At 41.9% G+C, this 24,435-nt stretch overlaps 1 protein-coding gene across 7 annotated transcripts in view; it reads right to left on the bottom strand.

Moving 5' to 3' along the window:
- The window catches only part of PCDH1 (protocadherin 1), a 296,202-nt gene that overhangs the window by 246,513 nt on the left and 25,254 nt on the right, over positions 1 to 24,435 (bottom strand). The window contains exon 1 of one of the 7 annotated variants that reach the window (XM_073621040.1): positions 3,759 to 3,934. The exons of 5 other annotated variants lie outside the window; for them this stretch is intronic. The gene's annotated coding sequence lies outside the window, so the exon portion shown is untranslated. Of the gene's footprint in view, positions 1 to 3,749; positions 3,935 to 24,435 lie in introns of those variants that run through there. One more of the 7 variants, XM_073621039.1, reaches the window with a different exon arrangement.

The raw sequence follows: 24,435 nt of genomic DNA, 5'->3' as shown, positions 1-24,435 counted from the left end.
TATAAAGCTAGTGACTCAAATGTCAATATTTAAATATTCACATATAGTATTACTTCGTTTGCTGGCACAATCATTTTCATAATCTTGGATAATCAAAGTGAGGAACCTCTTAAGCATTGGTAAAATCAAGCGCCCATTACACTGGAATGCATTTAAGAGTACACCTGTCACTATGTAAATGTGCCTACATGGACGTCAAAGTGGAGACGATTTAAGATGGCATCTGTGACCCATTTCTAGTGGTGGGGATGTAGATAGAAGCCTTGCACCAAATTCATGAGCTTCAAGTGACACTACACTCACTACAAAATATAATGGAAATCTTAAGCTGACCATAGATGGTTAGAATATCGTTTGAAAAAAAAAAAAAAAAAAAAAAAAAAAAGGTTCATATTTGATAAAGATCTATCGATAACACCATTGTGTCAAAAAAAATTTCTCCACTGTTCAATATATTATCGATCGTGAACATAAATGATGTATTTTTTGTCAATCGATTGCATGATCCACAGAAATTATGTAAAGATTTGACCTTTGTGAACCCTCCCACTCGCCAACTGTACGTATCCTTGTGCTTCCGGGGGTTACATCTTACCATGCACATGCGTTGTATTTTTTTTCTGTTTCCGATCGATTCCACTACTAACATTTAGAAAACCGCGTGTTAATGCAAAAAAAAAAAAAAAAAAAAAATTCCAACATGACCGTTCTTTTTTGCTATAAAACTTAGCATTTTGAGAATCAAACCAAGCCTACTAATCTTTAGAAGGTTGCACCATCGAGCATTTTAAATGATGATGATGATGATGATGGATGATAAGGAGGAGAAGAAGGAGAAAGAGAAACGTACAGAAACATCAATATAAAAAAAGAGTCCTTTCCCACTGGTGCAATTAAAAATGCTGTATGTGTTTTGTAAAAACGCTTATGTTTTTAAAGGTGTTTTAATGAGTTTTTGGTGCGTTTTCTTGAATTCCTGACTGCCAGCATGTAAAACTTATACATGTGACTCAAAAAATGCACTATGTATTTTTGATGAGTTTTCTAATTTCAATGGAGAGGTGCATCCAATTTACATGACAAGCGAGTGTGCCCAGCTTGCAGTGGAGCCAGTACACACAGGTCCGAGGCGGCCGTAGTCCGCATTCCAAAAGGGTCCTGTGTGTTTCTGGTTCCAATTCGGGTGCGATTTTAGGCAAAATGTTTAAACCCGATTGGCACCTGAAAATCGGTGAACAGGAACGCACTGGACCATGTGCAGTCGCACATGTGAACCCGGCCTTTAACGTGAATCAAAAATGCAGCATGCAGGACTTTTGGGGCCCTTTTGCACTGATCCATTTTTGTGGGGGGGGGGGGCAAAAAAAAAAACACACCCGTGTGCTTTTTTTTGCACATCAAAAACTAAACAGTGTGAAAGGAGTCCTAAGGTTTTTTTTAAACCTATCCAATGTCTTACTCCCGCCTGGTCCAGAGTTGTGGGACAGATGCCCAGCTGGTACCACTGAAATGAGACTGTTGTCATCTCTGACCAAAACCGACCAATTTAGCTGACTATCTTCTCATAGAATTGACCAATTTCAAATAAAAAAAAAAAAAACAAAAAAAAACAAACACACACACACACACACACCTTTATTTCAGCCATAGAAGAAGCATTGCATAGACATGCAAATGTGTTCACGCTGAAACCTAAAATGCTCAGCATGCAAGCGGTTGTATCCAAAACATGAGTAAGCAAACATACACAAAGCAAAAACAGTAACACCCACACACTAGAATTAAAACTAGATTTGAAGGAATTTGGTAATAAACACAGCAATGTTCACAAAAAAAAAAAAAAAAAAAAAATGGTTAGAAGCGTAAAAACTACAATCTGATATTACTCCTCCAAAACTCAAAGATTGTGGTTTTCACTTGGATTTCATCATCTAAGGTGTGAGTGTCACCTGCAGGCTAGCCTTAACAGAACAGCACCCAAGAGTAATTCTGTTTGTAGGTGAAGCAAAGCCATCTTAGATGTGGCTCCCCCCAAGCATGAAACCTAGAGAAGCCAATAATGAGGTTACAGCCTTCAGTAGGCACCAGAGCTCCAAGGACCACTGCCACCGACACAGCTCCTCTCCGCAGCAGACACACGACCTCTGCCCTAGCTCGCAAGTCAGTTACCTGGAACCTCACAATTTCTCATATTACAAGGAAAAGGAGGGGGGTTAGGAGGCAAACACACAAATTGCAAAGAAAAAGTGTGGTAATGGCATTACTCCAAGAAGAAAAATGACCGCCTTTTATCAAATGGTTTGATCGGGAGGGGGCTTATCTGTTGGACATTGAGCAACATTAGGAACAAAGGTTACTGAACTAAAAGAGAAGGTGCAGCCAAAAGCAACCAATCAGGTTCTGGCTTCCAGTTTGAAACTTTGAGTACAAAGTATATCCTCCAGAGAAAAACAATGCAGAAGCACTGCAGATTTCAGCGGTTATAACTCCAATGCAAAAGAGACCCCCAAATTCCCCTAATCCAGATATAAAAAAGGGCCGACCCCTTTATTGCGAATGCGCTGCTTCATATCGGAGGGTACGGTCATGGCAACGCCTTAAGTTTATCAACTAGGAGAAGAGCGATCTAGTAGTTGTCCTATGGTGCCCACAGATCTAGATCTTTCGTGAAGCGTAATGAGCGGCTGGAGCACTAGCTGTCTGTGCAAGAATCACATGGCAGCACAGCCCACAACCTCCACCCAGGTTCACCATTTGTTCTTGCTGGAAATAAATAAAAAAATATTTCAGCATGCAGCAACTATGCTGGCCATACGCACTTAGATTTTTTTTTTTATCGGATTGAGGTGTAACTCCATCAAATTAATCAACTCCACAATTGAGCCAATAGCTATAAACTGTTTATGAATACGATCGTTCCAAATGATTACATGGCGGAAGCAGATATGCAATTTATAACAGTGATCACATGTTAAGATAGTGAGAAAAGGCTCTCTCTCTACAGGTGGCATATCCTAAATAACCGACTACTGATCATATCTTATAACTATTGGACAAAATCAACTTCCCTGTGTGTGGGCATATCGATCAGACAGGTTGACGACTATAGATTGATTTTTCCTGTCTGAAGGGATCGATCGTAAAAAGAAACCGATTTTATTACAGCTTCTGGCTACTTGGAAGTACTCTATACAGTTCTGAAGCCTTCAATACTCCGATAGGTATGGCTACCCTAGAGTAGATTAGCTGGTGTACCACAATATATAAATTGGATAACAGACTAGATAAATTGGACTTCCGTTTTACCAGTGGGGGGGCTGGATTAGAGTAACACATTATAATCCTAGTAATGTACTCTGTGGCAACGTTTCGTACTACACGCTACATTTTAAAGTCTTTGTAATATCCCCAACCTTGGCCGTAACTGGAACGGGCACACGTTGGCTAGTACAAAGAGCCAGGTAGCCAAAGCATATTAAAAATGACAGCTTGCGCCTAACTTATGAGGTTTTCTTTAGTAATCAATGAAGCTTGTGCCTAAAACAAATCCTGCTGGCTTCTGGATTGGACAGGCTGGCTCCTAAATTCCATATTCATTTGTCCCCCCCCCTCTGCTAACAAATAAAAATGACACTCTAGCACACCCAAGAGAACGGAAAGGGAGAGAGTACATAGGAATTGTAGCAGCTACAACGTCCTTGTCTACATGACAACAGGTGCACATAGTGGAATCCAAAAGCTACACTTACAATTCCCACCTTCTGCTCGCTGCCTCCCGGGAGGAGAAGAACGCCAGCTGCCTCCTCCTCAGTCTCTTGCTTGCAGTTTATTCAGGTAGGTGGGACAGCTCAGTATCAGATGATTCAGAAGGTAACACGGAGATGATAAGGAGTCAGGGAGTTTGTTCCTTTAGTGTTACTCGTCAGTCCCCTCCCTCCCCTAGTGTTTGTGCCTCCCTCGTCCGTGGGACAGCCTGCATTTCCAAGGCTTTGTGTTGTACAATGAATACCCTAGAGGCTCTCACGTCTGCTCTTAGTCAAGCCAACGTAGAAGGGGCAGTAAGTGCCAAGGAGGAAACGACAAAAAAAAAAAAAAAAAACAGAAGAAACGCTGATGACTACTCGTCTACTTTTTAATCAGTAGAGAACAGATGACACATAAGCAAACCTGCTGAGAAAAAACGGAACACTCATCATACTAAAGAGCTGAACAGCTCACAAGAAGCAGGCTGTTATAGAACGGTAAAAAGAAATCACTGCAGGGCCATGTCAAAACGGGCAATTTATTCACTGCTATTTTTTTTTTTTTTTTTTAACAATTTCTTGTAACAGAAATCAGTTATTTTCCATGGAAGTAACAAATTTTACAGCAATCGGTAGCTTAGTCTAGGTTTACAATGCTGCGATAAGATTTTGATCCAGCTTTCAGGGCGATCATGTAGTGCTACTTGGATAAGGTTTGCATATTCTATGGGGCCAAGACTGCATTGGAATCATACCAAAATAGTACAGGAACCCTTTTTGAAAATTGCTCTTTGCGGAGTGGCACTGATGTGAACCGAAACCATTGAAAACAATGGGATTTCCATTGTCATGCGATTCTGTGCGACTCAAGTAACATATGAAATTGCACATGTGAACCAGGCTTCAGGCTTGGTGCACATTTGCTTGGGCACGGCATCCTATTCATTTGAATGGGCTGCTGTGCCCGCGTTTCCCACAGAAAAGTGCATGCTCCTTTTTAAAAATGCGGCTACAGGGAAACTGCATAGTCTTGGTGACCATGCGATTTCCCTGCAGTTCCCGCACCTGCAAACACGCTGCGGGCTGTCCCTTGCAAAACAAAAGGTTTTCATGTGTTCATAAAGAGCAGCGTGATTTGGCGATTCCTTCACCCGCAACCAAGCCGCAGACTGCGGGCAAGTGTGAACCAAGCCTCAGTGTTTTACGCCAGCAACACTCACTCTGCATTTACTTCTATGGATTACAAAACACCGATAGGCTCCATGCACACAGGACGTTCAAAACAAAAAAAGTCTCTGGACGTCGGATTGCGGGCAGGAAAACACCGCTTTAAAAACGTTTTTGGGTTTTTTTTTTTTTTTTATCATTTGTGGTCAGAACTGCTCTTGAATGCGATTCTAGGGCGTTAAGACAACAGCCCATAAACTCCCCTGCTAATAAACTTCAATAAACGTTCATATGTGCATGGACACATAGGATAGATAGGAGGGGAGTTTAAGGGCTGGTAAAAAAAAAAAAAAAAAAGAAAGAAAGAAAATGCCTAAACTCCCAAAAACTTCAGTTTTTTTTATCAGCTTCAGTGTGCAGGAGGCCAGAGAGAGATTTGTAGTGGAACAAACCAACCCTATGCAATAATACTAGTTTAACTTGTAGCAACAACAAAGTGCTACTAGAGACAAAGGGGGTCATTTTCGAAAGGCAAATCCAGGGGTAGATCTGAAATGAGGGGAAGCTCTGCTGATTTTATCATCCAATCATGGGCAAGCTAAAATGCTCTTTTATTATTTTCCTTGCATGTCCCCCTCGGATCTACAGCGGCTTTACCTCCAAGTGCACTTGCAGTGCAAGGTGGAGTTGCCTTTTGTAAATAACCCCCATAGTGTTGTTAAATCGCTGACATTAGACATTTGCAGCAGTAATTAGTCATTGCTACAAAATTGCATGTCTGATATAGCCCTGAGGCTGATCCTACCACTAGTGATCGCTAAGAGGCTGCTTAGATTTCCCTATGGAAACACTCCCTCTGTAGCTGAGACAGCGTGATGACGATCCCGTTGATAGTAATGAAGAGGTAGTAGTGTTAAACCAGCCATTGACGGATTGAAATACGGAAAGTGTAGCCACTTACTTCGAGTGGTGTGCAGGGTGGATAAAAAAAAAAAAAAAAAAGATAAAATATAACATATATATATATATATTTTTTTTTTTTTTATTTCTCCAAATGGTCCAGGGCTGAAGTGGTTAAAGCAAAAAAAAAAAAAAAAATTTTATAAAATATATATTTTATTATTAAAAAGAAAGAAAAAAAAAAAAAAGATTTTTTTTTGCTTTAACCACTTCAGCCCCGGACAATTTGGCTGCCCAAAGACCAGAGCGTTTTTTGCGATTTGGCACTGCGTCGTTTTAACTGGCAATATTGTGGTTGTGCGACCAAACAACATTGATGTTCTTTTTTCCCCACTAATAGAGCTTTCTTTTGGTGGCATTTGATCGCCGCTACGGTTTTTATTTTTTGCGCTATAAACACAAAAAGAGCGTCAATTTTGAAAAAAAAAAAAAAAAAACAAAAAAAAAAAAACAAACGCAGTATTTTTTAATTTTTGCAATAATATCCCCCAAAAATATATATAAAAAAAATTTTCTTTCCTCAGTTTAGGCTGATAAGTATTCTTCTACATATTTTTGGTAAAAAAAAAAAAAAAAAAAAAAAATATCGCAATAAGTGTATATTGATTGGTTTGCGCAAAATTTATAGCATCTACAAAATAGGGGATAGTTTAATGGCATTTTTAATTTTAATTTTTCTTTATTAGTAATGGCGGCGATCTGCGATTTTTATTGGGACTGCGACATTATGGCGGACACATCGGACATTTTTGACACGTTTTTGGGACCATGGTCATTTATATAGCGATCAGTGCGATTAAAAATGCATTGATTACTGTGTAATTAACCCCTTCACTGGCAGTGAAGGGGTTAACCACTAGGGGGCAGTGAAGGGGTTGAGTGTGTCCTAGGGAGTGATCTCTGTCCTGTCACTAGGCAGAACAGGGAATACTTTGTTTACATAAGCATCTCCCCATTCTTCCTCTCCGTGACATGATGGCGGACACCTGGTAGACATAGAGTCCGCGGAACCCGCGGTCACGGAGACCGCAGCGGGCTCACGACACCGCTTCTTAAAGGGGACGTACCTGTACGCCCTTTTGCCTGCCAGTGCCATTCTGTGTGCTGGTTGGCAAGCAGTTAAAAAAAGATTTTTGATTTTTATCAAAATTTTTATAAAATGTTTTTGCAGTAAAAAAACAATAGAAACTATCTTTTTAGATATTTTTTTATTTACGATACAATAATTTAGTTCATTCAGTATAAAAAAAAAAGGAGCTTAGTTATGTAGCATGAGGCTGTATATTCTGCAATATTTACATTTTTGGTAAACTCATTCAAAGAATCCAAGCTCCGCAAGCTGAGATAACATGCGTTGGCAATGGCCACTCATTAAAATTAGAAGAAAAAAGATTTAACCTTAAACTACGTAGAGGGTTCTTTACTGTAAGAGCGACAAGGATGTGGAATTCCCTTCCACAGGCGGTGGTCTCAGCGGGGAGCATCGATAGTTTCAAGAAACTATTAGATAAGGACCTGAACGACCACAACATACAGGGATATACAAAGTAATACTGACATATAATCACATACATAGGTTGGACTTGATGGACTTGTGTCTTTTTTCAACCTCACCTACTATGTAACCTAAAATTGTTTGATATGGCTGTTTTACTAACCTGACAGCTTTTGGTTTTTATTTTGGATAGCATAAGGCACCCCTGTAAGGTTTGGGGAGATTTACCTTCACTTCCTGTCCCAAAGCCAAAACAGGAAGTGAGAGGAAATCCCTGCAAATTAGAGAATCCCCCAGGCCATCAGAACTAAAATTTCCAAAGCAAAATTTGGGATTTTCTTTTACGTTCAATGATAATGGTAAACAGGACAAGCAGAGAGGATAACTCTCTTTAATGGAGACACAGACAGCAATAAAAAAAAAAAAACTGACAGGTGTTCTAATCCCTCTTCTCTATCCAAAACTGAAAAAAAAAAAGCTTTGCCTTTAGGTATACTTTAACTTGTTGTCGACCTTTGTGAAAAAAAGGGACCAGTGTATCCACAATTCCAAAAACACCCCCAAAATAAAAAAAATAAATAAAATTAAAAAAAGAGGGGATTTGTGATGCACACATTTGTTTGCTCTTATTTTTTGTTTTACATTTTTATCCACGTTTCACCGCTTTAGCAAAAATATATTATTTCAACAAGACCAGCACATCTTGATTGTAAGAAAATATACAGCAGCCTGGAATATTCAGCGGGTAGAGAAAATCGTTTCTGGATGAAGTTCAAAGACTAAAAACATTTTGCTTTGCCGTTTACATCCCTGGTAGTTTTTCGGCAATTTCAAGTCCCTAAGAAAATATTTTGTATTTTGCACAAATTGACCTCCAATGTGTATGAGCCATAAACGCAGATTACACTGCCCAGGTGTATGAACCAGATGGATAATTACAGGAAATGGGCTCCTGCACAAGGCCGCCCCTAGGAGACCCATCACGCCAACCTCTGTGAAATTATGTACGGGAAGCTCTGGAAGCAAAGAAGCGCTGGATATTTAAAAAAAAAAAAGTAATAAATTTAAAAAAATAGGGTAAACCAATGTCCTCCCATGGCCTTCAGTAAAACTGTCCAGACACTGGCTGGCTGCCAGATACACTACTGAAGTAGCAGCCTTATCTACTAGAGGGTGGGTAGTGGGATTTAGTGTGCCAAATAGCAGACAGGGCACAGAAAAAACAAAAAACAAAGTCATTGATAAAGAACAGAATTCTTTCAGGTCAAATACCAAGCATTAAAAGCTAGTCAGTCACCATAAATAAAGTAAACCAGGACCACTGAAGGTAAACATCAGGCAGATTTTAAACACATTGTATTCCCGTTACATATACACAAAAATCTATTGTAAGAAAAAATAATTAAAAAATAAATATGGAATTAGGCTTGAGTGAAAGGAGGGTTTTTTTTTTTTTTTTTTTTTTTTTTACAGCTGCCTGATAGCACACTGTGTAGATTTCTACATACTCTGGTCTTCTCCTGGAGGCATCTGGGACACAAGTTGGAGGAAGTCTACCTAAGAAGGGAACCTGAACCTCAGGCTTGGAACCTGACGGGGGGGGGGGCCTCCACTGCAAAAAAAAATAAAACGTAAAAAAAAAAAAAATCTGTCCAAATCACGCCTACAGCACACGGCTTTACATAGTGTTGTCAGTATAATGAACATGCATACAGAAGGAACTGTTCTGCTGCTCCTTCAATTTCCCCAATCATCAAGCTGGGGTCACGTCTTCCACCAAGCAGTAATATTCAGGAACCTGGTGGTGCAGGCAGGATCACAAGACAAGCTGAACAGGATTTAAAATCCTTTAGCAAGTAAATCAGTGCATACATTGGTGTCTGAGCGGGGGATTTAACCATTTCCCCGGATTCAGATTTACGTACATCTACATACTTGCAAGAGATTTGATGTATTTAAGCATAATCAGATCCTTTGGGGATTAACAAGCATGCAATTCTCAGGCATATTGCTGCATAGTGAAAATCTCCATTTGGAATTCAGAATTATACTTAAAAGTGATTGTAAAGGCTCAGTTATTTATTTTAACAAATGTGTTATACAGTAGAACCTCGGATTACGAGCATAATTCGTTCCAGGAGAATGCTCGTAATCCAAAGTACTCGCATATCAAAGCGAGTTTCCCCACTGAAGTCAATGGAAACGAAAATAATTTGTTACGCATTGACTTCAATGACATGCAATACCGCATGCAACCAGAGGCGTGGGGGGTGCCAGAGAGCCTCGGAAAGAGCCGGAAAGGCCTGAGGACAGCTCAGCTGACCGATTACTGTATAAAATGTCACTGGAAGGGAAGGGGTTAACACTAGGGGGCGATCAAGGGGTTAACTGTGTTCCCTGGGTGTGTTCTAACTGTAGTGGGGCTGGGACTGACTAGGAGAGGAGAGAGATCGGTGTTCATACTTAGTATGAACACACAATCGCTCTCCTCTCCTGAGAAAACTGGGACCTGTGTGTTTACACACACAGATCCCGGTTCTTGCTCTGTCACGAGTGATCGCGGGTGCCCGGCGGCCATCGTGCCCCCCACGCACATCGGCTCCGGGGACACGTGGCGGGCACGTGCGCCTGTTGTGTCAGCATAAAGAAGCGAGGCCCCTTTCACACTTGTACGACCTGAAAGTAGCGTGACTGACACAACTTGAAGCAATGCCGGTGTAATCTTGGGTCTATGAACCTCAAGTCACATCAAGATCAGACCAAAGAAGTGCAGGGACTACTTTAACGTTGCACAGATATGAACGGTCCTCACTGGAAATCATGGGGTACAACTTGTCATGCGACTTTGCAGTCCCAAGTCGCACAAGTGTGAGGGGGCTTAAAGGTTGCAGCAGGTTCCACAGTTCAAAAGCATCATAAAAGGATAGACGACTCTTTACTAGTCATTCCTTATTAAAAAGTTCTGACGGTTTATAGACAGCCAAAGGTGAACATGACTTATTTCCTACAGATAATGTGTTTATTTTGACTAATCTGCTATACCCCCATATCGTGATGCTCCCTCCACCAGGTTCCTCAATCCCCAATCCCAAACTTACAACGGATTATCGGAGTTGGGGAAAAATCCTGCACAAACTTCTGCCATTCTTAGTCCGGAAGGCCAACATAGGATGTTAACAGAGAACGTACACAGCAGTGCTAAGCTGGACCAACACTAGCTGGGAGGTGCCCATTTCTTCACACTTTAGGCTTTCTTACAAAAAAGGTCCCCCTATCAACAAGCTATTGTGTAAAACATGTAAACTATCGTTTGCAACATATCCCAATTAAAGCAGACCTTCACAGCAAAATGCCTCCCCCTTGTTAATGTGCATCACAGGGCCAGGGGGCCTATTGCAAAAAATCTGCAGAAGACAACCACCTCCCGAAGACAGAGGAAGATGACAGCGCAGAATCCAGTGTGTAGCAGCGGAGTGGCTGATCATAACAAAAAAGAACACTGGATTTGATGGGTGTACAAGTATATTATTTAAAGATAACCAAAGAAAAAAAAGAAAAAAGGAAGGAGGGGGATTTAAAAAGAAAAATTAACGTGGCTTGAAGTTCATCTTTAAGAGGTGGTAATGGGACTAATGCCCCGTACACACGGTCAGATTTTCCGACAGAAAATGTGTGATAGGACCCTGTTGTCGGAAATTCCGACCGTGTGTGGGCTCCATCACAGATTTTCCATCGGAATTTCCGACACACAAAGTTTGAGAGCTTGCTACAAAATTTTCCGACAACAAAATCCGTTGTCGGAAATTCTGATCGTGTGTACACAAATCTGACGCACAAAGTGCCACGCATGCTCAGAATAAATTAAGAGACGAAAGCTATTGGCTACTGCCCCGTTTATAGGCCCTGACGTATGTGTTTTACGTCACCGCGTTCAGAGCGATCGGATTTGTGTGTATGCACACAACTTTGTGTGACCGTGTGTATGCAGGACAAGTTTGAACCAACATCCGTCGGAAAAAATCCATGGATTTGGTTGTCGGAATGTCCAATCAATGTCCGACCGTGTGTACAGGGCATTACAGTCATAACCTATTCAAAATGATTGTATCAAGAGAGTCATTTTAAGTTTTCCTTGATAGAATTACTAATAAAAGTTAAAATCAAAATACGAGAATTACCTTGTACAAACAAGTTCTTAAATTCCTGTTTAAACTGTGATATTTGACACGAATGTATGACCAAACCTATTAGCGACCCATCTGTTCCACGCTGGTCCCATCTGCTAGTGAGAACTTTAAAGGGTAAGCCCACCCAAAAACAAACTATGGGCCACTGACACCAATTCCTATAAAAACACTCCTATTTATAGATGCCCAACCTCAACAGCTGCACGTTGCTAAATCGGCTTTATGCCAAACAGGGTCACCACGTCCTGCCTGGACTCCCACATTATCCCTACCAAGCCAAGCTAGGTATTTGGAAAGTAGTGGGAAGCAGAAAATTCCATTCGCCATTTTTTTTTTTTTTTTGTAGGTAAATAACATAAAATCAGTCTTAAGTGATGTTTCCTTTAAGGCTTCTGGAGGTAATCATAGCTTAAAAACACTAGTTAGAACGAATGTGTAATTATCTCATGATCATGTTACCTTCAGCAAAAACAAGCAATGTGGTGTAGCTACCTAAAGAAAACCAAATATAAAAGTAATAAAACAATTCATTCTCTGCAGCCGAGGTGTATAGTAGGTGGGCGGACAGTGTTGTATGCAGAGAAATAGGAAGTGTATACAATTTACCAGAATGTATAGAAGACAAGGACAAAAGCAGGAAGCCCATACAATTACTTAATCACTCAGCTTCAAGATCCTTAATGGTGCCATTGTTTGCACACAAGCAGGTTCTGTTTAGCTATAGACTACGTCGTTCTACCTCCCCCATTACCAGCCACCATCTCCCCTGCCGAGATCTCCTATTCCTTCTAAACATCAACAGACTCTTCTCCTTTACTTTTAAAAATGAGCCTGTCCTCCCCAAGGTAGCTGCAGTTAATCAAAAGTGTCTTTCATCCCACAACTACCAACCTCTGACAAGTATGGACTGTGGCCCTAAGAGGGGAAAGAAAGGGGAGTGCTGTGTGAGTGGAGATGAATTATGGAGGCTCTCTTGGGGTCATGAAGCTTAATACAAACACAAGGCCTTCCACAATCACCTGTTAGGTAACCAGCAGCCAAGTCGCTAGACCACCTTAAAGGCTGATAACGAGGTGTGAAGGCACACATGCTATGTGCAAGAAAGCAATCAGTGAAAAACCATCAGGATTTACACTTATCTGAGTAGAACATTTACATTAGTATAGGCTAGATGAAAGCTTATTCGTTATCCTTTATCCTAGGTTCACATATATATGCAATCTCAGATATAGCTTGCAATTCGCACCCGCACCGCAGGTGCCGATCACATGCATGGTCTGTGCAGTGCGGGTTCAGCCATACAGTTGTATGGCTGAACTCGCATTGGATTCACACGAAAAAAGTGCAGGGACTTTTTTTTCCCCTGTACTATAATTGGATCGCATGGGCATTCTCACCCATGCGATCTGATTCATGTGAGAGTTTACAGTTCGCACTGTGAACCGATCTGGGGGTGTCATTAACAATGTATTGACACCCACAGCAGTTCGCAGAGGGCAATGTGAACTGCCTGCAGGAGCGATGCGACGCAATTTTGGAAATTTTGGTGCTTGCAATCTTACTTAAAAAACACACTGCTAACAGTAATTAGTAAAATTTCCATTTGGCACACCTCTAGCAGACATGATACAGGAGATGATCAGAGACTGCAGACACGATACAAGAGATTGACGCAGCCTCGCCAGTGCATGTCAGATGCAGCCTCTCATCAGTGCCCCGATCAGAGTGGCAATCCTCCACTGTGTCATGGAGCTGGATTTGAATTGCCTGGGTCGCAGTAACTATGTCCCAGCATTGAGGATCAGTGTGCCATCTATCACAAGAGGCGGGACATTGTTACTGGGGCCCAGGCAATTCAGCTCCTTGACACAGGAAGATTGCCGCTCTGCAAGGTGAGCGGGAGGAAAGGAGGGAGAGGACCTTGAGCCGCCAGGACACCCAGCAATCAGCACCTTAGTGGCACTTTTTTCTTTTGGCAATATGCCGAAAACACCATTTCCAGCCGATGTTTCGGCCGCCGAAATTTAGAAATTCTTTTGAGCATTTTGACCCCTACTAAAGCTGGCCATACATGGTTACAGTTTTTTTTTGGTTCTGCCAGCAGGCTGAACCAAAAAGCCAGAGCCAATTTCCCCATCCACACATTGGAGGTGCAGAGGGAAATTCTTCCCGCTGGGTCATTGTATTCTGATAGCGGAACTCCCCTGCTGTCAGAACACACTGATCAGCGCTGCAGCCAATTGGCTGCAAGCACTGATTGAGCACAATTTTGCAGCAGGACAGTTTATGAAAACACGATCAATAGATCAACCCCTCATGAATGGAAATTCAATCACATATGGTCAACTTTAAGTTTAGAAAATATAACGAAAATTTTTGAAACACAATTCTACTAGTGTATAGCCAGCTCAAGCTATCTATATAATAGTCAACGTAAATGTACAAGTCTGCATTAAACAACCCTGTAAATCTGATCTTATGAAGGAGAGGGGGTATTACTACTGAATGGCCAGGAAAACTCATCCCAGCCAATGGCTCCTTCCCACAAGCAGGTTCCAGGGCATCGGCAATACTCGCCAGAGTGTTTATATTTAAGTCAATGCGAAATAAAATGGGAACAGGCCGAGGAGTTCCCTGACACCAGACCCCAAAGGGACTGGGCAACTTATTCCCATGCCTACGAGTTGCTTTAGAGGAGGTACAAATGGGTAGATATCTGAACTAATGCCTGCCTAGAAAATATCTTCACCCTCAATCTCCCCGGAATCAACCAACTTGCATCTTGGCCAATAGGGAAACCATCACAAGTGCAGCCAGTTACTTCCTATCCTTTTCTGCAATAATTCCACCTGCAATAAGTACTGCAGACATTGCCAAATACGTGTCTGACTGGCACATTGTGGGTAAATTTTGACTATGCATGGCCACCCACTGACTTACTGAAGTTTGAAGATTGCAGTTGGAAGATCTGACCATCTAATGGTTGATGCTTAACCCTGCAGGCCTGTAGAGATAAATAATGCTATGCAAACTCCCCCTGTAACCTGCCTTATCTTGTGTGAATAGCAGCAGTTGGTCTGGAAAATCTATCCTAGCTGACGGATTTTTCCCTGGAGATTGATTAGTCAAAGGTGACTGTCCAGAATGCATACTACCAATATACATGCAATTGTCAACCAATTTTGTGGCAGTCATCTCCTGCCTATAGCAACTTCTACACTTACCACCAAAATTCAATATGCAAGATGTCATGGTAACCAGTAAGACAACCTCTCGCACTGTAACACCTATAAGTGAAATCTGACAGATCCGTAAAAGTTGGATGGTTTCAGGGGTTCCACAATAATACCAAAGATATGATGGGCACTCTGTACGGTTTTCTTGCATAATTCTAATTACAGGACAGGCAGTATTTGGTTATTATGCAAAATTACTCAACTTATAGCACACTGTATCATCTGCCTTTGGAGAAAGCAAGGAGTAACAAGTCAATGGATGCTATAGAAACACTGCAAGGTTTCAGCATGGTGAGATGACAGATAAGGTGATCAATAAGTCATGAATGACTTGTGTAGTCATGTGAGATAACTGCGCCAAATAACAGAAGTGGAACAAGCTCTATTGTATGCTATGATCAACCTGAAAGAATTGGATATATACCACGAATATACAAAAGCCAAAAAAAAAAAAAAACCCACAGGAAACCTTTTAAGCATCCTTAGACAATTATAATTTCTGCACCTTTCTGATAAGGGGTAGGTAAGGGGGATCCACTAGCTTGGATAGAATGTCACTGACCCTTTGAATATTGCTCTGCATACTTTGGTGCAAGAAGGCATCTGATGAGTATATGGATATACACAATGAAGTAGTGCAAAACAAACAAACATACAGTATATGCTCAGTTACTAGGGTTGCACTGACACCGTTTTTTTTTTTTTTCTTTTTAACGGAGAGTAGGAGTACCGATACTTAAGGTCAAGTACTTGCCAATACAAAGTACTCATAGTTTGCAATGTAATTTGCGTCAATACAAAAAAAATTGGCGCAAATTGCACTGCAAATAAGTGCGTGTGTATAAAAGGGATTAAAGTGCCATCTAGTCAGTTTAAACAAAGTTAAAACTCAGAGTACATATCTGGTAGAAAATCAGGGCCGCTGGAGGTGCTCAGAGGGCTGGAGAAGTTTCGGGACCCTGTGGGTATAGGGTGGAAGTGATATCAGCTTGGGCGCGGACCGCCTCTACATCTCCTCCAGCGGCCCCGATTTCCTACCAGATATGTACTGTGAGTTCTAAACTGCCCACTAGATGGCGATGTAATCTTCACTCACACACACACCAGTGGAGGAAATCGGATGAGATTAGGACAGGAATTGTACCCCATTCCTGTTGGAATCACATGCGATTTATTGTAATGCAATTTGCACCCATTCATTTTGTATTGGCGTAAATCGCACCGCAAAGTAGCAGTTTTGGTATTAGGAGCATTTGGACGTACACCATTACTCACTCAAAAGCCTGGTATCAACATCTGTGCATCCCTACCAGTTACACTAAAGAAAAACAACACCTTTAAAAGCTGCAATAAGGACACATTCTTGCAGCAGTTAAGAGGTCCTCAGGGCCTTTCATTTTGGGCTTGAAGGGCACAACCATGACTACATTTGGGATTTTTTTGATTAAAGATCTGCCTGTTCCTGAATCATTGTTCCAATGACACCTGCCAACCTGACTCAGCTGAAAAACGGTAATGCTGCAGTGAAAAGGTTACTTTCCGTGGCTTCACAGAAGAAGCATGGACCAGCTGTCTGCTAGAGAGGTCAGAAATCTGTCACTCAGAATCACTAATTAACCCTTACGTGTCTCGATCATCACAGGTGATGCATACATTTCAGGGGTACCTGGAATAGAGTGCTCTAGTGATCTTGCTAATCCAGTGGTTTCAGTAGATATCAATCTGAAACAAGTATTAAGATTTTTCGAGGTCAAAGTCTCCATTAATGAAGCCAGAGATGTCGAAAACAACTACTGTAGTATTTTCAGGGAGGTCGGCAATGGCAACATCCGTATTGCTCTTTATACAAGTTTCTGTTAAGAGCAACAAGGCATTTCCCCTGATCCATTTCAGCGTATGCGTTTTCTCATCTATAGGCTACAGAAATAGGTAAATAGTGTAGGCAACAATTATTGTTTTGAAAGAAAATCTAATTTGACTTGAATGTATATGCAATGTTTTGCTTCTTCTGACATGTCTTCGCCCCGTGCTGAACTGCAACACTACTTAATGGCAGTAAAGAGCTTGTCGAGGGGTGTGATGAGAAAACAGAGTTAGCGAGGGGCACAAACACCCTGATTTGCATCACACTAGCCTGGGGTGAAGCTATTCACTTTCGTTGAGAGGTGGGATGTGTTGTATTGTGTTAGAAATAAAAAAAAAAGCGTGAAATCTTGTGACGGGATGTCTGTTTTTGAATGGAGTAATCCCAAGAGTTCCAACTCACAATAGTTAATGCAATGTACATATTTTTCAAAGCTCTTGCAACCAAGAAGACCCACAATGCAAAGCTCCACAGGAAGGGTTCAATAAAGACAGGACCCTGCAGGGCCATTAAGTATTATAATAGAGAAGAGAGAGAACACTGCTTGTGTGAATTAACCCGATTGTTTAACTGGAGGAAAGTCAATTTTGGGCATAATTGCAACGTAATTCCCCTATTACAGCTGCAGCCTCAGCTCAGGCTACGTCAGCCGATTTCAGAAGCTACAGTTAAGCTTATTGCGGAGGATGGAACAGACGAGAGTAAAATGTACAGCGCACAAATGGAGGGTGCCAAATGCACTATTAGAAAGAACTTGGCATCCCACTCACCACCTCCTCCTTAGCCTGTAAAAGGGAATGTCCTTTGGTGCCAGCACGTCCCCCATTATGGTATATATGTCCAGCCTGCCTATATTGGCTATCTCCGGCTCAAATCCCAAGTCATAGAATAGGATAGGCAGTTTATGAAAACTTTTATAACTACCTTCACTTTACTGCTGTGTTAGGTATCTAAATATGACTAATCTAAAAGGCTCCGGATTTAGACCTAGTGCATTCAGTAATCAGCACTCAGGAAGAGCTGGTCTGACACATGCCCCCTTGTCTTCCTCTGCAGTACAAGTCTGTGCAATGGCAGCACAGAGCACTGGAGCTAGAGACCAGGAAGATGCATTTTTCATATGTACTTTAAAGTAGAATTCCAGCTTTCATTATGAAAAAATATGTTTGGGCCAAGAAAAAAAAATTTCCATCACATTTCTATGCCACCATTATGTGTGCTGTATCATACTGCTGTAGCGTTATCTACATACAGCATGTGAAAAGGTGTTCCAGCTGCAGTATAGGCGACTTCCCATCTGCTGCACAAATACAATGAGTTGGTATAAAAACTTCTCTGCCATTCAAAAGAACCCTTGAATTGTTATCAATGAATCCTCTGATGGCGGACATTGAAATCGAGACATCATTCATTCACAGAAAACCCCATACCACCCCCCCCCCCCACCCCTTTAATTCACTGATAAAAATACAAGGATTCTCCTGAATGGTGGAGAAGCAATCAGGTTGACTCAATTTTGTTCCGGTAGCCAATGCAAAGTCATCCATACCGCCGCAGAAAAAAGAGCGTTGTATACTGTATGTAGCAAATGGGACAATGGTATGATCTAGTGCCCACATCAGTGTATGATAGAAATAGATTGTAGAGGCCAGCTTGGCCCAAATGCACCATTTAAAGTCAAATGAAAGCTGGAATTTAACTTGAAGATTTTTCCAATTGCATATGGGGTACAGGACTATAAAGAATAAAAGTTTAATATTAAAAATTCTGATTGGAATGCACCACGGCCAGTGCTCATTATCAATACAGTCTAAAACCTAATATGCAATATTTTTTATCCCCAAATCTAGAGCAGGGGAAAAGGGGAAAAGGGGAAAAGGGGAAAAGGGGAAAAGGGGAAAAAGTTCTCCAGCTGGCAGGTCTATAGGGTATAGCAAAAAATATGGACCATTAACCAACATCTTCTACTTCTATCAGGTGTTACAAATTACACAAGATATCCCATAGGACTTCTAAAGTTCAGTGATCTCAAGTCATGATTAAGGTGGTATGTAAAATAAAAATACATTGAGGTTTCTTTTTTATACCATGTGGTCATATTAACAAATGCTGCCAAAAGTCATTAACTGGTCTTTTATGCTTCCACTGAGGATGGAGCAAACACCAGAAAAACTGAAAAAAAAAAAATTCTGGCAGGGTAAAAAGGTGAACTCTCAGAAAAGAGTGTCAGGCTATATATATCACGCCACGGCGAGGGACATCCACACAAACATTGGAGCTGGATTCGTTCTGCGTCGCTGTGTCACAGTGTATGAACTTCTCTCTCTTGAAGATGGAACGGCAACGCTCTGCAGGCCTTGTGAGCACTGCAGAGAGGGAGCTGATGGGGCATTTGATCAAGTGGTTTTGCACTTCAGCCAGTCACTTCGGCACGCCTGAATTCCTGATGCATTGCTCCCTCTCCACAAGCCATCCCCATTTATTCTTAACTCTCCCTGCACATCCGAGATTTATGGCTTACAGGGGAGACCGAAAAGAGTGGAAAACACGCATTTACTCAAGTGGCAAAGATACGTAAAATAAGCCATCATTACATGAATAGCTTATAGCTAGCAAAATAGGCTGACCACGAGCTTCCTAATATTAGCAAACAATCAAACCATTAGGAGCAACGCTTGCAATGAAATGGACATGTCAAAATCAGGTGATGAAGAGGTGGTTTTAGGCGTTTGTCACAAAGTTTATCTCCTGAGTCTTGACTAGCACTTAAGCCTAGTACACACGTCCGAAATATCGGCTGGTTCAACAGAAACCGGCCAACATTCAGCTTGTGTGTAGACCAGCCTGTCCGACAGAACCTGGCCATAAATGTGTATGGGCATACTGGAAAACCAGCATCCGATCAGTGCTGGCAACCATTGGCTGTTCTGGAGGGGGGGGGCGGGGGGGGGGGAGCAGTACCCCTGTAAAAACACAATAGCTCAGAGGGGAGATCAGATAGTACAGCGAGCTCCTCTGGAGTGTGTACCAGGCTTTAGCAGAGTCAAAATACCCTGGTTCACATCTGAGCGATGTGAAGTACTTTTCTAGAAGCACATCATGGCTCGACATAAGGATTCCCATTGTATCCTATGGTGCTGTGCACACTTGAGCATTGTGTCACATGAAGCCATTTGCTCAAAAGCTTGAAAAAGTAAATGAGCTGTTTTGGGGCAGAGTTGCATATCTTTTGATCCCTATAGACTTCAATGAGTGTGCCTAAAACCATGTAAACTGTGCCTTTTTTGTGCAATTTCTTGCCTAGTAACTAGCTTCCTATTCGTAAAACAAAAAAGGATCAAGGCTAAAAAACACCTATGAAAAATGCTTGTTCAATTTCACAAAAAAAACAAAACAAACACACACACACACACACACACACCCCCAACAACACACCCTACCCCACCTTAAAAGGATAAAGGAAAGAAATATGAACCTAGCCTATAAAAAGATTGTACATACAGCACACCCATAAGCACTTACATAGTGTCAACCATTCCCACAAAAAAAACCCCTGAAAAAAAACTTTATTGTAAGGAGGAAAGCACAGCGGCCATTTTGCAGGGTGGGACAGTTCGCTGCATGGGGAATGGACTTGCAGAAAATGGGGGAATATTGCCAGTTCAGTTCACATGGGAAAAACTGGCAAAGAGGAGAACAAGCAGCTCTCGAAAGATATGCCCACGTAGGGTTGCCCTAGCTGACCCATCCTAAAAATGGTTTTGCCCATAATAATCAGTTATATTTTACATTGAACACGCTGTGAAAGTAACAGGAGTATCTTTCTAAACAAAGGGCCAGTTTACTGTCCTTCAGACTTTGGTTGGGGCAGACTGTGGCCAATAGGAATAGAAAATGCCCCAATGTCAGTGGGAATAATGCCTCAAGGCTTGGTAGCCAATTAGAGTGTCAGTGGGAGGAAAAGTGCCCCAAGGAACAGATAAAGGCAAATAAAGGGCCCTCTTTAGACTGTGGACCTCAGTTTGGGCACCACTGCTATGAAGCACAACACATACAAAGAACATAGAACGATTCTCACAAATTCTACAGCATCTGTACAAAACATTTGGCCTCACACCTAAAAAAGGACCTGCACTAAAAAACCCGCCTTGTCCACATGAGTCTTAATTCTCCAGTCTGTTTACAGGGTTTTGTGGGGGGGGGGGGGGGGGGGGGACACACACCACACACACACACACACACGAATGGTTGCTATGAGCAACAGACATGCATGCACAAGGTTAACTGCATATATCCAAGCTGTAGCAATTACATTCATGTCACAGGACGCACAGCTTCTGGCTACTGTACAGCAGGGGAAATGAAAAGGAGCTGGTTTTGTTTGAAATAATATTACAGGAGACCTTTACACTGCACACCTTTCCCCACGAGCCTGGCAGAAAATGCAGACACCTTTGTAAGCCACGGTAACACAAAAGCCTTGTCTATTACAATGCAGCCAAGGTCTATGTGGGCAAAGTCCCAGTTTGCACAGCACAGAATGGTATAAAAGCAAAAAACACTGGAGGTCAGTGCCTACAGCTCTCAGGAAAAAAAGCTAATTAACCTGATTTAAGAATGAATAATGTTTTATTTGCAATGGTGTCACCAACTGCATTGTCTGGGCACCCAGGTGACTTCACCGCCATACCGTGTTCAAGAAGCCTAGAAGCTAAGAGAGGACATGGGAATCATCAGGTAGCATTCCAGAGGCAGCCATTTGAAAATTGATAAAATAGGCTTCATCTATTTCTGGAGCCGCGGGTGAAATAACCTCAAACGCTCAAGTATATATATCATACATACACACACTTATCGAACAAATATTAAGAAAAACACACTTTCAATGGCATATTTAGGCTCTTCCCACTGCTTCCCAATTGCCCATATGCATCAGTACAGTGCATCAGCTGGCTCTACTGTTCCATTTAGTGACTGAGCTGTCACTGTTTTCAGCCAGGAGTTGGTGAGCGGTGCTCCCCGATCATGTGAATGCTTGAACGACCAACCACAGTGGCCACACGATCAAGATTGTTTAACTCGACCTCCTGTCTTAGTACCCCTTAAAAAAAGGCAGGTGGCTGCACTAAGGGGTTAAAGCAGAGTTCCAGTGGTTTTTGTATTCATTAAGGCTTGGTTTACACCTATGCAGGTTGCAGTTTGCATATTCCAGGTGCATTTTTCAATACATGTTTTTGATCCACTGAAATCTATGGAACCAAAAACCAGGAAAAAGAAGTCCCTGGCCCTTTCCATAAAATGCACAGATGTGAATAAGACCCATAGCAAACCATGTTAAATGGACTGTCCTGCTTATATGCAAAACTGAAGACGCACAAAAAAAAAAAAAAAAAAAAAAAAAAAAAAATGCATAGGTGAACCAGGCCTAAAAGTCAGCAGCAACAAAAACTGTAGCTGCTGACTTTTAATAAACAGACGCTATCCATGATCAAGTGATGCGGCCGCTCGAAGCTTCGGTTCTCTCCCTCGCCTCTCCCCAGCATCACAAGCGTGGGCACCCGCGGGTGACAGCTTGCAGCTTCACAGCTGACTGGCCGGGCAATCTTCTGGGGGGGGGGGGGGGGGGGGGGGAACTTAGATCTCTGGTCTCTTAGATTGACATCTGAGCGTGAGGACTGTAAAAGCGGCAACTTGTACTCTCCCTCAGAAACCCATGTGACAGAGTGAGAACACGGGAGCACGACTCGAAAACCAGGACAGAGAGCAGATTATCCTATAATAGGAAGTGCCTGCACAAGGACCTTAATGGCAGGACCCTCACGAATGCTGCACATTATTAAAAATGAAATTATATTAAATATATAAAAAAGTGTACATGAGATTTTTGTGATTGGGGTTTCATTACTTTAATTGCAGTTAGCAGAGTAAAAAAGCGTAATCTGATTGCCCTAGTTTATTTCACATTGCATTGCCTTATTGAACGCTTTCATATCAATGCACCCATAATCAACCTAATTAACGTGCTGGCGTGTTTCAAGTGCACCAATCCAGCTATTCGCTAAAATGTTCTAATATGTAATCCCAGGATCTTATATGCTGTTCCTTGTGTAGATAAATTCCAGCCATACCAAAGTCCACCATAAATCAGTCACAGCAGTATGGCTGGAGTATGCAGTCACTAATATCTAAAGGATTTAGAAAAGCTTTGGCAGTCTCACAGTGAAATACCGGTAGATAAGACTTGTAACAGAGTCCTCCTTGTGACCTTGGTAGTAAATGCCGCCTCCAGTCCAGAGCCTCAGGTATTTGTAAATGACTCTAGGAAAGGAGCCCTTACTAAGCTATAGCTTCACTTTGCTGCAACAGTGACTTCACAGACAGTTACACTGACACAATTACAGGCAAACAGCTCTGTCTTTGTAGCTTCTCCTCCGGAAGAGCTGTGTGGACATAAAAACAGATAACATAGCTGATAAATGGCTCCATTTATGCATTGATGTTTTCCCCTATATACCGGAGTGGAGGAAGAAAAAAAAAAAAAAAAAAAAAAAAGGAAGAGCTTAGGCTACTTCCATTGAGGCGCTTTACAGGCGTTTTAGCGCTAAAAATAGCGATTGCGGGACGTAAAAAAAGTCCTGCAAACTGCATCTTTGGGGCGCTTTAGAAGCGGTGTATTCACTGCTCCTAAAGCACCCCTGCCCATTGATATCAATGGGAAGCGCCTGCAAAACGCTTCAGCAGCGCCGCTACGCGGGCACCATTAACCCCTTCGACCGCTAGCGGGGGTTAAAAGCTCCCTGCTAGCAGCTGAAAAGCGCCCCTAAAAATAGCGGCGCTTTACCGCCGACGCCCCCACTGCCTCAGTGTGAAAGAGCCCTTAAAGTGAACCTATTTTTAAAGAGTCACTTTTACATTACAGCTCAACTGTAAAGGAGGCATGGATAAACATAGCTTTGTGTTGGTTACTCCTGACAGTTTGTATATCACTACAGGATGTACAGACCAACAGGAGGAACAAACTTGCCTGCCAACAGCAGCAATCTTCCTACTGGTCAAATTTTCAAAGTTAGGCAGGAACCAATGTTGCAGCAGGATTTTTTGTAGTATTCCTTCTCTTGGGTAGAGTGACTGCAACTTTGCTTGACTGCTGAGGTGCATAGGCTTAAAGCCATAAACCAACCAAAAAGCCTTGCCCAGTAAACACCACAAGACAGGTCAAGTTTGAAAGGGCAAGGCCACGGCTTTATTTATTTAATTTCCAACATAAACATTTTTTTTTTTTAACCAGTGCCAATCACAGTACTATGAGCACTCTTGAACCTTCATTTGACCTAAAAGGCCTGTCGTTACCATGAGTTCTGGACAGCCAGACTGATTGAATTTCACTCAAGGGCAAAGCCCATTACAAAGAAACACTTAAAGCTGGCAAGGAAGCACTTGAAGCTGTGACAACCAACCTGAAAAGAAAGAATGGGATGGGCAGGCAACTTCTTACTTGCTCTTCAGCTTCAACCCCCTCACCCTGTGTCAAAACAGCTAATCTTAGGACACTCACATTCATACTCTGGCTCTGTTACCGGGCGTGGACAATTCTTCCTGCAGTCAATGCTCCCATTCCCTATGGAATCCAAGAGGCCTTCATTCAAAGTGGCTACCTGTGCACACCAATTAGAAGGCAGCAATGAACAGCCCCCACTACCTCCTCCTGGTAAGAGATCTGTCCAATGGCCTAGAGTAGTTGAATTGGATGTTCCAGTCAGCAACTGGAGAGATCAAAAACTAC

This window comes from Aquarana catesbeiana, linkage group LG03, assembly GCF_042186555.1.
Source record: "Aquarana catesbeiana isolate 2022-GZ linkage group LG03, ASM4218655v1, whole genome shotgun sequence".
Lineage (NCBI taxonomy): Eukaryota > Metazoa > Chordata > Amphibia > Anura > Ranidae > Aquarana > Aquarana catesbeiana.
This window is presented reverse-complemented; position numbering and strand designations above follow the sequence as displayed.